The sequence below is a fragment of the Plodia interpunctella genome, chromosome 9 (genome assembly GCF_027563975.2).
Source record: "Plodia interpunctella isolate USDA-ARS_2022_Savannah chromosome 9, ilPloInte3.2, whole genome shotgun sequence".
In the NCBI taxonomy this organism is placed as follows: Eukaryota; Metazoa; Arthropoda; class Insecta; order Lepidoptera; family Pyralidae; genus Plodia; species Plodia interpunctella.
In genome coordinates, this window is record NC_071302.1 from 4930770 (window position 1) to 4944872 (window position 14103).

Sequence of the window (14103 nt, forward strand, 5' to 3'; positions counted from 1 at the left end):
GTAAAACGTGATATTTGTTTTTAGAATTATTCATATTTAGACGTCTATCAAACCAATAAATTTGAAATAATTATGTAATTTATAACGTCGTATATCATGGCGTATTGAGTTCGTAGACGGTCTACGAGAACCGTAGCACGTCTACGAAAACCAAGCAATGCTATTTTCATCTTTCTGGATTCATTGCAATAATACGTTTTAACAGTTTTATATCTGTTTCATTTTAATTATAATCAAACTAGCTGCATCCCAGGGCTTCGCTCCTGTGGGAATTTCGGGATAAAAAGTACCCGTTGTGTTATAGGTAGCAGATAATGCGTGAAGAGTTAACAAATAAACTTACTTTCGCATTTATAATATTAGTTGGGATTTCTTGAGTTGAACTTGAGTTACGATAATATAACGAAAAAATAACTATACAGAATATTACTTCTAATCTATAATAACACTAACGCATTTTGAAAATTTCAGTGCTAAGTGAAATCGATGGCAAAAGCCATATTACAAAGTTAAAAGAAACACAAGTAAACTACTCCAACTAAAACGTTCAATAATTTGATTTAAAATCTCACTAGGTAATCTTATTTTCTCCTGCGTTTAACTCAATTTATTCTCTAGGTATAAATCCATTTCACTCGATAAATTGCGTCTCCGTCTTTCCTTATTTTTTCCAGGCCAGATACGATTTCAATATGGCTTGAAATCGTTAACATTGTAAACAACTGTTTATGATGTTGGTCTAGGTGAATAAAAATTCTGAAATATAAAATGTATACAAAATTAGAACCCTGCTTCCCCTGTGTTGGTCCACATGTGGAGCCAGGAACGTTTATCTTAGCTTTTTTTAAAAAATATTTTTTTCTATTTTTTACGTGAAAAAATATTTTCTATTTTATCTATATTATATTATATATAATAATACCCATCGACCGATTGTAAAACAATCGGTCGATGGGTATTATTGAACATCAAGAATGAATTGAAATCATATCAATCCACTACGTACACGAGTACATACATATGTTTAATTTTTGCTTTTTAAATCAGAAGTTAAACAAAACTGTGAGTTACGGATTATGAGATCTAATAATATTAAATTCTAGAATAGATTATAGATCTTATGTATTCTTAAAACCATTAAGTTGACTAAATGAGTCCTAAATATAGTAAATTTATTCTTAAAAATACTGAGATGAAAATTTCATCTTACATATCTACGTATATATTTTTAATTTGGCTACTCAACGCAGCTCTATTTCGGTCGGTAAATTTGTTGAGCGCTCGTCCGAAATGGTGCTTATTGCTTCCGCCGTTTGTCCGGTCAAAGCTTTGTAATGCAAGGTGTGCTTTCAGAATAAATGTTGCACTACTAGTATAATTGCGTGTAACATGGGACCGAGTTTCATATCATTAACAATTCTAAATCCTTATAGTTCAATTTAAGTTCTTGTTTATATTTTTTAAAGAAATTTATAATAGAAATTTCATAAATCGATTAATAATAAGTATAAAATGGATTTTATAACGTTACCTTGTTTGAGTTTTGGTTTTGCCATCGACATACAAAGTAGAAGAAATATAATTAGAAGAAATAAAGCAAACGGCTCCGACGTTTAACATCTAAGAAAATAACCGGGAAACGGTTCAGACGAAAAAGAGACTGATTAGTCATATAAAGCTAGTTAAATTCAACTATATCAGTGGATCACTGTACCAAAAAGTAAATATTGCCTCAACAGTTTGCTGTCATCAAATTATTCCAACGTGGTGACGCTTTTGTTGAAACTAACGTTCGATGCTGTGACCACATTCATTGCATTGTAAGGATAGAGTTTGCATGTATATACATTTTGTAGTTAGTATATTTTGTAGTTAGTTAGGTTATATCATGATGACATCTAAAATCCTGTGAATTACTTACATCTAAATACTGTGATTGAACCACTTCACTATAGACCGTATTTGACCGTATTTGAATAGGCGATTTGGCTTAACTGAACATGCATTCCATTTAAATATTAGTTAAACAAACCATTTTTAGTGGCAGCACAAATGTAGTCGATAAAGCACATTTTTGCTGCCACCAAAATAATTTATTGCCGTCGTCCTTTCGCATACAGATTATGAGCAATAGGTGACATGACTAACGGTGGTGCCACGTTGGTTAGATTTAGTACCGCCACAGATAACTACCTCTATTTACAGTACATTTAACTTGCGCAAGTACGGAAGACGAACGGAACTCCCAACTTGCGGGAAATCGCAAATACTCGCCTTCATTTTAGCTCTAATAGTTAATAACAATAAGATTTGAGTTCTCTGTTTGGTTTACGGTAAGGTGCTGATAAACTGGAGCATTTTCAAACTTATCTTGTGCTTATATAACTTTGGAATATCGTGTATTCGCCATTTTATAACTTTGTCGAATGAGCAAACAAAGATAAACGCTAGAGTGTGTAATAAAGTTTATATCTACATATTACATCAATATTCATATTTACTGTATAATTACTTTTTATATTAATATAACACAAAATAACGTTATTTTTTAAATTTAATATATGACTTAGGTATATAATTAAAAGATCTTTTAATGCACATAATGGCTTAATTAAAATTTTCAACCCAAGTTCTGTTTTAAGAAATCTTACTTGAAATGCTATTTATTCATTGTTCTGAACAAGAAGAAAGCTTTAAGTGCTGGGACTTAGCATTCTATAAAGAACATTACAAAGTAGTTTCTATATTATAAAGCTTGGTTATTTTTAATTCAGAGGGAAATTATATATATTCAGTATGCAGAATATAATACAATTGATTTACGTCGCTAATAAAACAGCTTTTGAATAATAAAATAATAAATTCAATAATTATTTAATAGTGAAACGTAAATATAACTCATATAAATATAACTCATATATCGAATTCATCTTTTTCTTACACTACTACTACATGCATCTTACATCAACATGGTTAGTATGATTACTCCCTATCAAACAATTTTGATATTTTAATAACATGAATGTTATTTGAATCAAAGGAACTAAAAAGCGTTATGTATAACCTTTGATATGTACGTGGTGTGATTTTTAAGAGAATTTATTTTATGATTACGTATCTATATACGACATTTATTAAGTCTTATTTATTTAACCGTGACGTTAAATTTACAGTGAAATCGACAAGTCTTCTTGCAATAAAATGCACACAAAGCAAAATTTGAATCCCGCGCTCAAGTTGTACGACCATGTAACGTTTCCATTAGACACCGTGACGTCACAACGCGATACAAAGTTGATATAAACAGTCCATAGAGATGCGTCGCTGCAGCACAACTTTTGAGATATATCGGCGACTGCAAACAAAGCGCGCTGCCACAATACCACCACTTGTACTACAACACGACTATCTTACAGCCGCATTCATCACGAAACAAATGATTATCGTCTTTATTCCGTCGAGATTAGGTGTAAGTAAATCTACTATTCTAACCGTAGTTAGAATTAGTAAGTTTGTAAAGTTGCGCTCGAGCGCGTGTCTCCATACGCGAGCTCCCATGAGATAAGGACACGTCATAAAAGAGGCACCCGCCGAAACTTTGCCTTAATTTCTGTATTTTCCATTTCGGTAATCGTGGAGCTTTTTGAAAAGATAATGAACATGAAGTGCTTTCATGAATCCGGCGATGTGGCGTTTCTATTTGCATTCTAAGCCATGTCGTCAGCAAAGAACTAGGATCGTGTTTGCTTTGTGTAGATGCAATGCATGCATATTTAGGATTTCGGCACTAAGTGTACTTAGTATTATGAATGCAAATGTTACAATATGTAGTCTTTTATTTTATATTTATTTCTAGGAATGCACGATACAAAGGATGACTGAATTCCAATGCGTATTCAATTCATGCCTTTTCGGTCTATACCAGAATTATAATTGCTATTGGCATTTAATTACTGGTACTAGTTACTAACAAGAAATATGACACATTAGTCATGAAATCGATTATCATGAAAACGTGAGGTAAGGAACTTTTTAATTAAGTAATCAAATTAAAAAGCTACAACAAATGTAATAAATAATTTTCCGAATCAAAGAGCAGCCATGCCATTGTACACGATACAAGACGAACCACTGTGGTTAAACACGAAAGAGCGTATTGGTGTTCAGTGGAAGTTTAACCGCGGGGCTCGAATAAGTATTGCTTCCTAAAGCTACGTACTCACTGGCCACATGTTGGAATATACCCATGTTAGTATGCATGTAGTCTATAAAATTAGGTGCTTATATTATTAATTCAACAAATCTCAACAACACGACAATACTGCAGCACATAAGCCTCTCCTATGCAGTGTTTTTGGCTATATGTTTGTGATAGAATTGCCACAAAAACTGCCATTTTTTACACGACTGCACTAAAAATAAGTGTATGTTTTTAGTGTTAATGTTAGTATATATGTATTTGATTTTTTTACTTCAAAATAACTTTGTAAAACCTTATCAGATAACGATGAGTGTGGTATTACATACATATTATATTACCTCGGGTGACATTGGTTATGTGACTACATTACAGAAACAATATAGCGGATTATATGCTTCATATATGGCAAGCTAAAGAATAAAATTTGGACCTTGATGGTTGCATAAATATATACAACATGTATATTCAAGCATACATTTGAATGAATAATCATTAAACCAATCTAGGTAAACAAATGAGAAGGGCAGATGTTTTTTTAATTTTTGTGAAAGTGATTATGTTATGCTGTTGCCCATTCTTGATCTAGTCTTGATCTAGCAGTTTCTATTAATTAAGAAATATGTTTTCCCAGCTATACTTATTAACCAAATTGTATTTTGAGAGTTTCATATTCACGTGAAACACCCATTAGGACCTCTTTATTCTACTATAATTCCTTACGGCATCTCGAGTAACATTGACGGGTATAGTAAAATAAATTATTTTCTAGAATGTTCTCATTGAATACTCGTCCTAACACACGTCGTGTTTGCCGACGGAGATTGCAATATTATGTACCAATCCCAGACTGTTCCGACGCGTGCAGCTTCTTAACATTGGAAATATTGAGGTTTTGTGGCAGATTACTAAACTGCGAATAGCAAAGCGGTTGCTATTTGCTATTGTAGAAAGAATAACGTTGAAAGAAAAAAGAGTTCTGTTCTGTCTTATGACTAGACAGAGACAGAACTTTATTCCCCTGAACCCCTTTGCAGCCAGTATTATATAATTATTTTCGCGCCGTAAACTTCTTAAGCGAACAACTTTTTTACTGAAACTATTAATCCTGATTGATTGTGTATTCGTCATCTTTTATTAATGTAAATTGTATTTAAATAAACTTTATTTGAATTTTCTTATTCAATGAAACTTTAATAGGAAAGCAAACAGCGACTTCAGTGCTAAGGCAACTAGAGCACTCAGCTAATGTTAGAAGATAAAAGTGACGTTTGAAAATTAAATTCCATTTAAAATGGTAAAAAGAGTGGTTTTAAAACGGTGGTGGCGCGAGATTGCGTGATTGTTTGCTAACGGATCAACTTCGCTCGCTCAGTTAAAGTTAGTCTTCGTGTATGCCAACGTTACTTAAATTTCACTTATTTTGAAGTTTTACGTAAGTACTATCTACATAGTACGTACAAATAAATTATATTAGGGTCGTGCCGTGCTTCAAATAAATTATATTAGGGTCAATCATAATTGAGTTTTACTGTATAGCTCTGGCAAAATTAGAATTTTCGACGAGTCATCAAGATGTTTTTTAAATCAATATTTTTCGTCGTCATACCTGTTTTTCTTATCAATTTGTCTTCTATGTATACCTATATTGAAAACTACGAAAAGTGCTAACTGAGTTCTTTTTTTTTACAAAAAAAGAACTTGCAAAAAGTAATACCATCTGTTGCATGTTCGCTGAAATTGGTTTAATATTACAATTCCCTCTGGAAAAAGCAATGTTTGTTTCAATTTCCTGCTAACAGCTCAAGCCTACTGTTTCAGGAATTCTCACTCTATGGCGAACATCCAAAATTTATTTAGTTATTTATTTTTCAGACAGACAGAGACAGATTTCAACAACAATATTTTCAAATAATAGGATTATCAACATGTTTGATTAGAAAGCAGACGTTCTAGATCTTATTAAGGCTTGATATATAACAAATTTATATTTAAATTAGCATGGCTTAACATGCTGAAAATGCTTTAGAAATATTACATTGAAATTTTAAAATAATATAATCCTTATATAAACTTATCACAGAGCACATTTAAAAGTTATACCATAAACAAAACGATTAATCTAAAAAAAGAATACAATCAAAAAGAAACAAGTGAATAAAAAATTCCAGCAGCACAGAAATGACAATTTAAAGATACGACTAAACACGGTCGAACAATTTGTCACAAAAACAATCTTGTAAGACGAAGTGCGTGCATTTTGATTTTGACTGTGAATTTCTTACATCTATGTTTACAGAGAAATGCTTTTTTTCCCATTGACATAAATTTCAATATAGCTTGCGTTACGTGATACTAAAATTAAGATATACTTACAACGTTATTAGTTAAAGTGTACTTATAACTAATTGATAATGAAAGTTATTTACGATTGATAATTTTATTAAATTATAATCGCATTTTTCTTAAGATGTTTTTAACTTATGCTAGGCAATGATGATGTGCCTGTAAACCAAAAGGATGGGTGGAAAGCCCGTGCCGCATTCGTTTGTAAAACCACCTATTTCTTACTTCCAATGAAGGAAAGCATCGTGAGGAAACCTGCACCCTGGTTGACTTGCTTGTGTAGGTATATGCGACTACTTGTCACTAGATGTCGTAAAATCTTGAATTAACCACTGACATCAGTAATAGCAATAACACACCCGATAAAAAAATATGAAAATCAAAATACATTTCACCACATTGTATAAAATATAGTAAAAAATATAATTCGAGAGTCGTTACGTTACGTTATACCTGGATTTATAGTATTTACCGTTAAAATCCGTTTACATATGACAATGACAGCCGTCTGACAGGTATTTGGCGAGACCCATTAACGTTTATTGTGCATACCTGGCGATGTGCGAAATCTAACATCTCGATGTTTTTGAATGCTTTTCTATGGAATATTTATCTATTCGTGTGATAATAGTAATATTATCAAGACAATGGCTTTTTCTGCGTTAACTAATTTGTCCTATATCAAGCTTACATTACCCTTTGCCTACTGACCGATATTGAGTCTCGATTCTTCGCGATTGAAGGATTAAATTACAGACAAGGAGTTAGTTTGTATCCAAATATTTTTTTTGTTGCCTTCTATTTCTTGGCTAGATTGGCTTGGCTTCGTAACTTAAGCATCAAAGTACAAGTTGTTTACAATGAAACAACGTTTTCTCAGGCATTTCAGCTGTGAATCCTCTCTCGCGCGACACTCATCTGACAGCTATCGGCGAGAGCCATTAACGCGCCTTCCGCGCCGCCTGCCGCCGTGATGCGACAAGCGGCGAGTTGACAGCTGCCGCTGTACGTACAGTTGACGGCTCTATGCAACACTGAGGTACACACATTTTTCATGAGGACATATGTATATATAAGCTCCTTGGGTAGGTACATACCATAGATGAACTAACGACAATTTACGTACAAGGTACCTACAAGAGAAAGAAAAATATGAAAAATTTTGAACATATTATGTATTATTATAATTTCTGTGTTATTTGTTATACCTAAATTGTAAATGAATGTAGTAAAATCAAATATGTAGTCTCTAACTGCTACCTAATACCATTGAGTTAAATAGGTTTCATCGAATAGCTGGAGTCGAACAAATAAATAATGTACCACGAAAGAGGTTATTTATTCCGCTCCAATCCAATTTGCTGAGCGAACTTTAAGTTATGTAGCAGTACCTTCTTGATTATCTCTTCGGGACGCGAGATCAAAGTGTTCGTGCCGCTCAGCCACAATTTGTTTTCTATTTCATGGTCAGATGCTACTCTCTCTCCATGTTTTGGAGAATGTTTATTGAGTGGTGAAGTCTGAATAAAATATGACTATTTTAATACTATATTATTATTTGTTGTATTCCGAGGTTCCACTTTTATCGGTATTTTTAATATTTAACATTTATTTTTAATATTTATTTTTCTACTCGTTCGTTCGTTCCAGTAGTTTTTCATTAAATGTAATAAACATATAAACGTCCACTCCTTAAAACGTCTAAATTAAACAACTGAAACATTCATTTATCCACATCCTTGTGTTCATTCAATGATTTTGCTCCGGCGAATTATCTAGTGTCTTTTCATTCAGAATGTAATGAAAAATGCATAGAATACTATAACAGATTCTGGTGACATTTCGCACACAGGTACAATATACGTTTGGAATACTTCTTATCCCAATATTCCCAAGGAAGACTAGCCCTAACATTTAATATACGTATTTTTTTGGTAAAGTCTTGTGTGGTTCATAAATTAATTGTATATTATTTTCTGTCATTATACTTCCAGCAGGGATACATTTATTTGCATACATGTTGAGAACAACAGTAAAACTAATTAAGTATGTACTTACACTCAGCCACAGGTGTGTGCACAAGTAATTATGAGTTTACAACTTGCTTATAATCAAACAACAATGTGTTCAGGACAAACTTGCCTGTTGTAATAAAGTTTAGGATATTTTTCTTATGTTTTTGAATCTAATTTTTACGAACTGTACTCATCCTATCATAATTGTTTTCTACCGGACGTGATATTTATTATTTATAAAAAACATTAACAAAATATTAAAGTGCATTATGGTTTGACCATTCAGATAATAAATAAGAAATTGATAAAGGGACAACAGTTTTATCAATAGCAATTAAATCTCTCGCAGAAACGATTTTCATTACATATTTTCCCTTTCATACCAATATCCAACTATTTGTATGCTACTATTTCCAATCTACGTTTTACACGACTTTATATTTTATTTAACTTTCCAGTGTGCCCACACATCTATCGGGGAGTTCAAATAGAGGAATTCAAAAACAAATCACCATCGGCGTTCGATGGACTATTCTAGAATATTCTGGATTCTGAAGCAAAAAGGCATTTCCAACTTTTCAGCTCGATTTCCACGGACCGCGCCCGCAGTTCAATGGAATCCTGAATTCTATCCCGATGCACTGTTAATGAATTCGCATAATGGAAACTTTTAAAGTTAAAGCAAACTCGTTTTTTTATATTTTTTTTTACGTAGATGTACTTGTGAATTCTTTAGTGCAAGCGGGAATAGTTCGCGCTTGGAATACTGGAACCTTTCTTTGAAATGTTTCACATTTGCACTAGGAATAGGTATTAATTGAAATTTTAAACGTGATATGACGTAAAAAAGCTTTGTATGTCTAATTTCTCAATATATTTAATATTGTATTTCAGAACCATCTTCAGAGTGTTGAAAAATTTGTTCGAAAAGTTGATTTTTTTAATGTTGGGTTTAGTGTAGGTAATTTAATTTGCAATCGAATGATATTTTTAACAAGACCTAGCCACAATCAGAGATCAACTACGCTAAAACTTTTATCCAATCATGTTCAAATAGACTTCAAATGAAGTCCTAGTACTCACACACTACACATAGCCCATCAAACGACTATACTCTGAATACACTGCCGAAACTTGTTGGTGCCTTGGGGTTCATCTCGGGTACTTGAGAACTTACTCTGAACTTGGACTGCTAGTTTGCAGCATCCGACAAGGTCAATTTGAATTAGGATGCCTTAAAAGTATAATTTATCCAAGGCGGTAAATTAGGGACATTCTTGATAAACGCAGAATCGATGATGAAATATGAAGTCACAAACTCGGAGTTTTCTCTTTTGGGCAATTTGTGACAAAATTGACTAGTGTATCAGATTCATCTTATATTAAATTTAAGTAATCATATTTTGTTCATAACTTTTGTATTTAATTACATAACTACTTTAAATTACATGGAACCTATTGCATAAAAAAAACTTAAACTTATTTGTAGTAATATTCATACATTTACACAGCTTCCTGTCCGTTATTGCAATAATATCCATGTCCCTCCATGTTTTATTACGACTCAAGCCTACAAAATATGTGTTTAATCGCAGTCCTAGGGTCGTTCTGGTGACAAGGGTAAGAAAGCGAACGTTTCAAAATATAAAATAATTCCAAATCACCTTTGCAAAACTTTTTTCGTACGAAATGATAACAGGCAATGAACTGTGAACCAATTTCGTGCAATATCTGAGCTTTTTATGACACCGCAGGTGTCTTTTATGGAACGTTGTGTTCTTTTAATACCAACACCTTTGAGATTCGCGCTGACTGCGATTTCCCAAGACGGATCCGTTGCACTTTTATTCGTTTCTAAATTGCCCTAAGGGATTTAAGTTGAATTGATTGGATTTCACATTAATTTTCACTCAAAATTATTGCCTGAATAAAAAATTAGATATATTTTTATTACCAATAATTTTTATATATTACAGTAAAAAAATCGCATTATGAAGAAAACTATGTTGATCTTTTTCTAGATTCATTTAAAGAATTTGACTAGAAAATTCCTAGTAATATTATTTCAATTTTATTTTATTGACATAAATTTCAACTTTAATTTTAAAAGCGAATCTTAGTACTACTTAAAATTCACTCACATTAGAATCTAAACCGAAAGCCAATTCCTAAAACCGGCAAATGTACAAATTAAATTGGGTTGTGGACAGTAATAATACAATTTTGATTAACAAAATGACGGTCTGTTTGTTCCCGTGTATCGAATGACCGTTGTTTCCAACGGAGCCGTCCACAATTTTTGCGAGCGAATAATTCGGGAGCCATTCGTGGCATTTCACTGGCTTCTGGAATAAAACATTCAATCTCAGATATAAATTATCTGGAAACATTCAGTTATAAACATAGAAAGGCTTACGCTCCATTTTTTTTTCAATACTTTAAATATGTTTAGAGTTTTTTGTAGGTGTAGAAAAATACCTGTTTAGTATCGTGCCTATAACGATAGATACGAACGATAGATCTAATTTCTAAGCGAAAAGCAGTTAGCCCCTTTTCTCACCAGTGCTGGAAATCAGCCGTGGAAAGATTTCTTTATAGAAACGCCTCGCACTCGGTCTCAAGGTCCACACACAACAAGTTACGATACACATTACAATGATTGTCTGGAGTAATCGCCGATGTTTTAAAGCGGCTAAAAAGTGTCACAAATGTATCGATCGTAATTCAAACAAATCATACCATAAACAAATCATATCCAGTCTCATCCAGCCACATATACCATTGAAATGATCCCGGCCCTCGGTCACGTCCCGAAGTGCGGAGCGTTGTACCGCGCAACCACCACTCCACAGTAAAAAGACCCGCCGCTCTGCATTTGAATAATATATATCAACTCTTTAATTCTTTATACCATATTGAGGACGTGGAGCCACTTGATTGTTTTAAATGGGGCCGCCCGGGTAAAAATGTCTCTCATTTTTCCATTCTCGCCACAGCTTTTAGACTAAATTGTTGAATCTGATTTAATTTTCAATTCCCATTAATTCTCAAAATCAATCTAGATCGTAAACGAATAAATCTTAATAAAATTGTAGACTAAAAAATAATTGAAGTGTATTTGAAGTCTTCGCTGAAAATTGGCTATCAATATAAAAAAAATCAATTTTGCGAAATGCAAAAAAATGTTATTGAATTTTCGTTTTCAATTGAAATTCAATATCACGTCTACTACATCTTACAATAAAAAGAAGCCGGAGATGTGAAAGGGCATCATAAATAAAAGGCTTTAGTATAAAAGTATTCTTTATGAAGTGTCGCCGCAGTGGCCGCGCCGTCCTATTTTGAAAGTCCTGTAATATTGGCCTGAGCCGTCCAACTGTCGCGTGATTATCGATAGGTTTGTAGATAGCCTTAATCTATTCTGTGTTGCGGTGCGCGATGACGTGGCCACTTTCAAACTGAGATTTTCGTTTTTTTTGCGGAACGTTTAAATGATTTTTCTGAAATAGTGCTGAATTTGGTAACTACACGTTGCTGTAGCGTGTTATGTGTCTCGGACCTCTGGTATAAGTAGTTTAGCAGTTTGGTCAGTAGTACAGTACTGCGGTCAAACAAATTAGTGCAACTTCTAAGTAGGTAGCAGTCTTACTTTACTTTCGTCAAAAATAACGTAACTCTATTCTATACTTTATTAAATATTATTTTTATTCTATTTATTTCGTATAATTTGTAAGGGCGTATTGACAAAATAAATCAAATCATTTATAACAAAACAATATCGAATCCAAAAATGGCGAACATAACATGAAATATCATCGATATTACTCAAGACGAATGCTGTGACATCACTATGACAGAATGGTCCCGACCAACAGAGGGTCGAGTTTCGAGGGAGATTCTAATAAAATATGTAGATTTGATGACTTGTCACATTTTTTGCTACAAATCTGAGATTCAAAGATTTTTACTCGCGCTACCCGTTCTTAAATTTATTTTCATCAGGAACTTTCATCAAGAAGTTTTAACCTATTATTAGATTTCGTTTTCATAGGTTCTTTTCTTTCATGAATAAACTTTTTTTTGTATATTCTCACTTTAAGGGAACATCACGTAGGCTTAAAAATAATATACCTACTATATTCAGTGATCGATCGATTTTAGTAACTGACTCGACAGACTATACCCAAATACTGCTAAGTCCAAATAAATTTCCGTCTTATTCACTGACAGAGAGGATGTTCTACAAATGTGTGTTTCCGTCTCGCTCTGACATAGAACAGTGATGGATTCTGAGGCTTGCAAGCCACAGCCACTCGGCTGCCTAGCGTTATTGCATCAAAGACCTAGTATTTCAATTTTGTAGTTTCACACAAGAATGTTGTTAGCATTTTCACTCGAGAAGATGAACGTTACGTGTTTTGTTTTGTATTAATCAGTGTACATACTAAATTTCATCAAAATTCATGTGTATAATATTTTGCTCGATAAGAAATAAATATTCTCATTTCAATTTCAAAATTCTTATTTAACTTATTTATTTGTTCACTCATAATAAATATAATGAATACGTTTATGTAACAAACCGTCTATAAGGAAGAATAAGGTTAATGACCCAATCAAACACAAGAATCTCTTTAAACCTTATCTCGTACATACTAGTTATTATATAATCACAATGGTATTTCTAAACAAACTGGATACAGCGCGGCTCGGCCGCTACGAATCAATAGTTGAATCGTTGGCAACAGTACATACTCTATCAGCGATTAGTTTTGCTCTACTGGACACCGGGCAGGGTAAATAGCCGATAACAGAGGCAAAAATAGTCTCATAATCACGTTGTTACTGAGTGGTTTTGATCCCATAGAATTCTATTTGGTATTGTCTTTTTAATTCAGCACTAAGAAATTACATTTGGTAATTCTACCACTAAGTGCAATCAAAGTATTAAAAAAATAATCGAGAATTTTGAATTTCAAGGTACTAAATACTTTTATCTATATGACATCCAGAAGGATATAGAGAGGTTCTATATAGGGCAGTAGGCCACATGCCACTGGATAGGGATAGGTCTAAATCTGTATTGCAAATACATTTTACAGTCTATGGCGGTTTCTATAACGGCCTGAATCTGTCACTTCAATTACAACCACTTCCAGGCATATATCAATAAAAATAATGCTTCCAAGCCGTAGTTATAATATGCTTTTAGTTCTATTTAATCAGTAACTTACATTAAATTCAAACGAAAGAGTGACAAGGCCAGTTTCTGATTTTACAACATCAATAGTCAACCTTAGTCAAATTGAACTAAAAAAAATGCCACAGCGACCCACGTTTCATCTCAATCAAACAGCAAAGGCTAACGGGGGATCGAACGAAAAAACTACTGAAAAAGTCTAGTAAAATGTCAACCTGAATCCACTTTCGGTCCACAAAGAATCGTCCGAGGTCCATTATGGAAATGAGAGTGAGTGCCGTTTGTCTTAAAGTCGTAGCTCAATTTGCAAGGCGGAGATAAACGCTGTTAAACTGTCGAAGTTC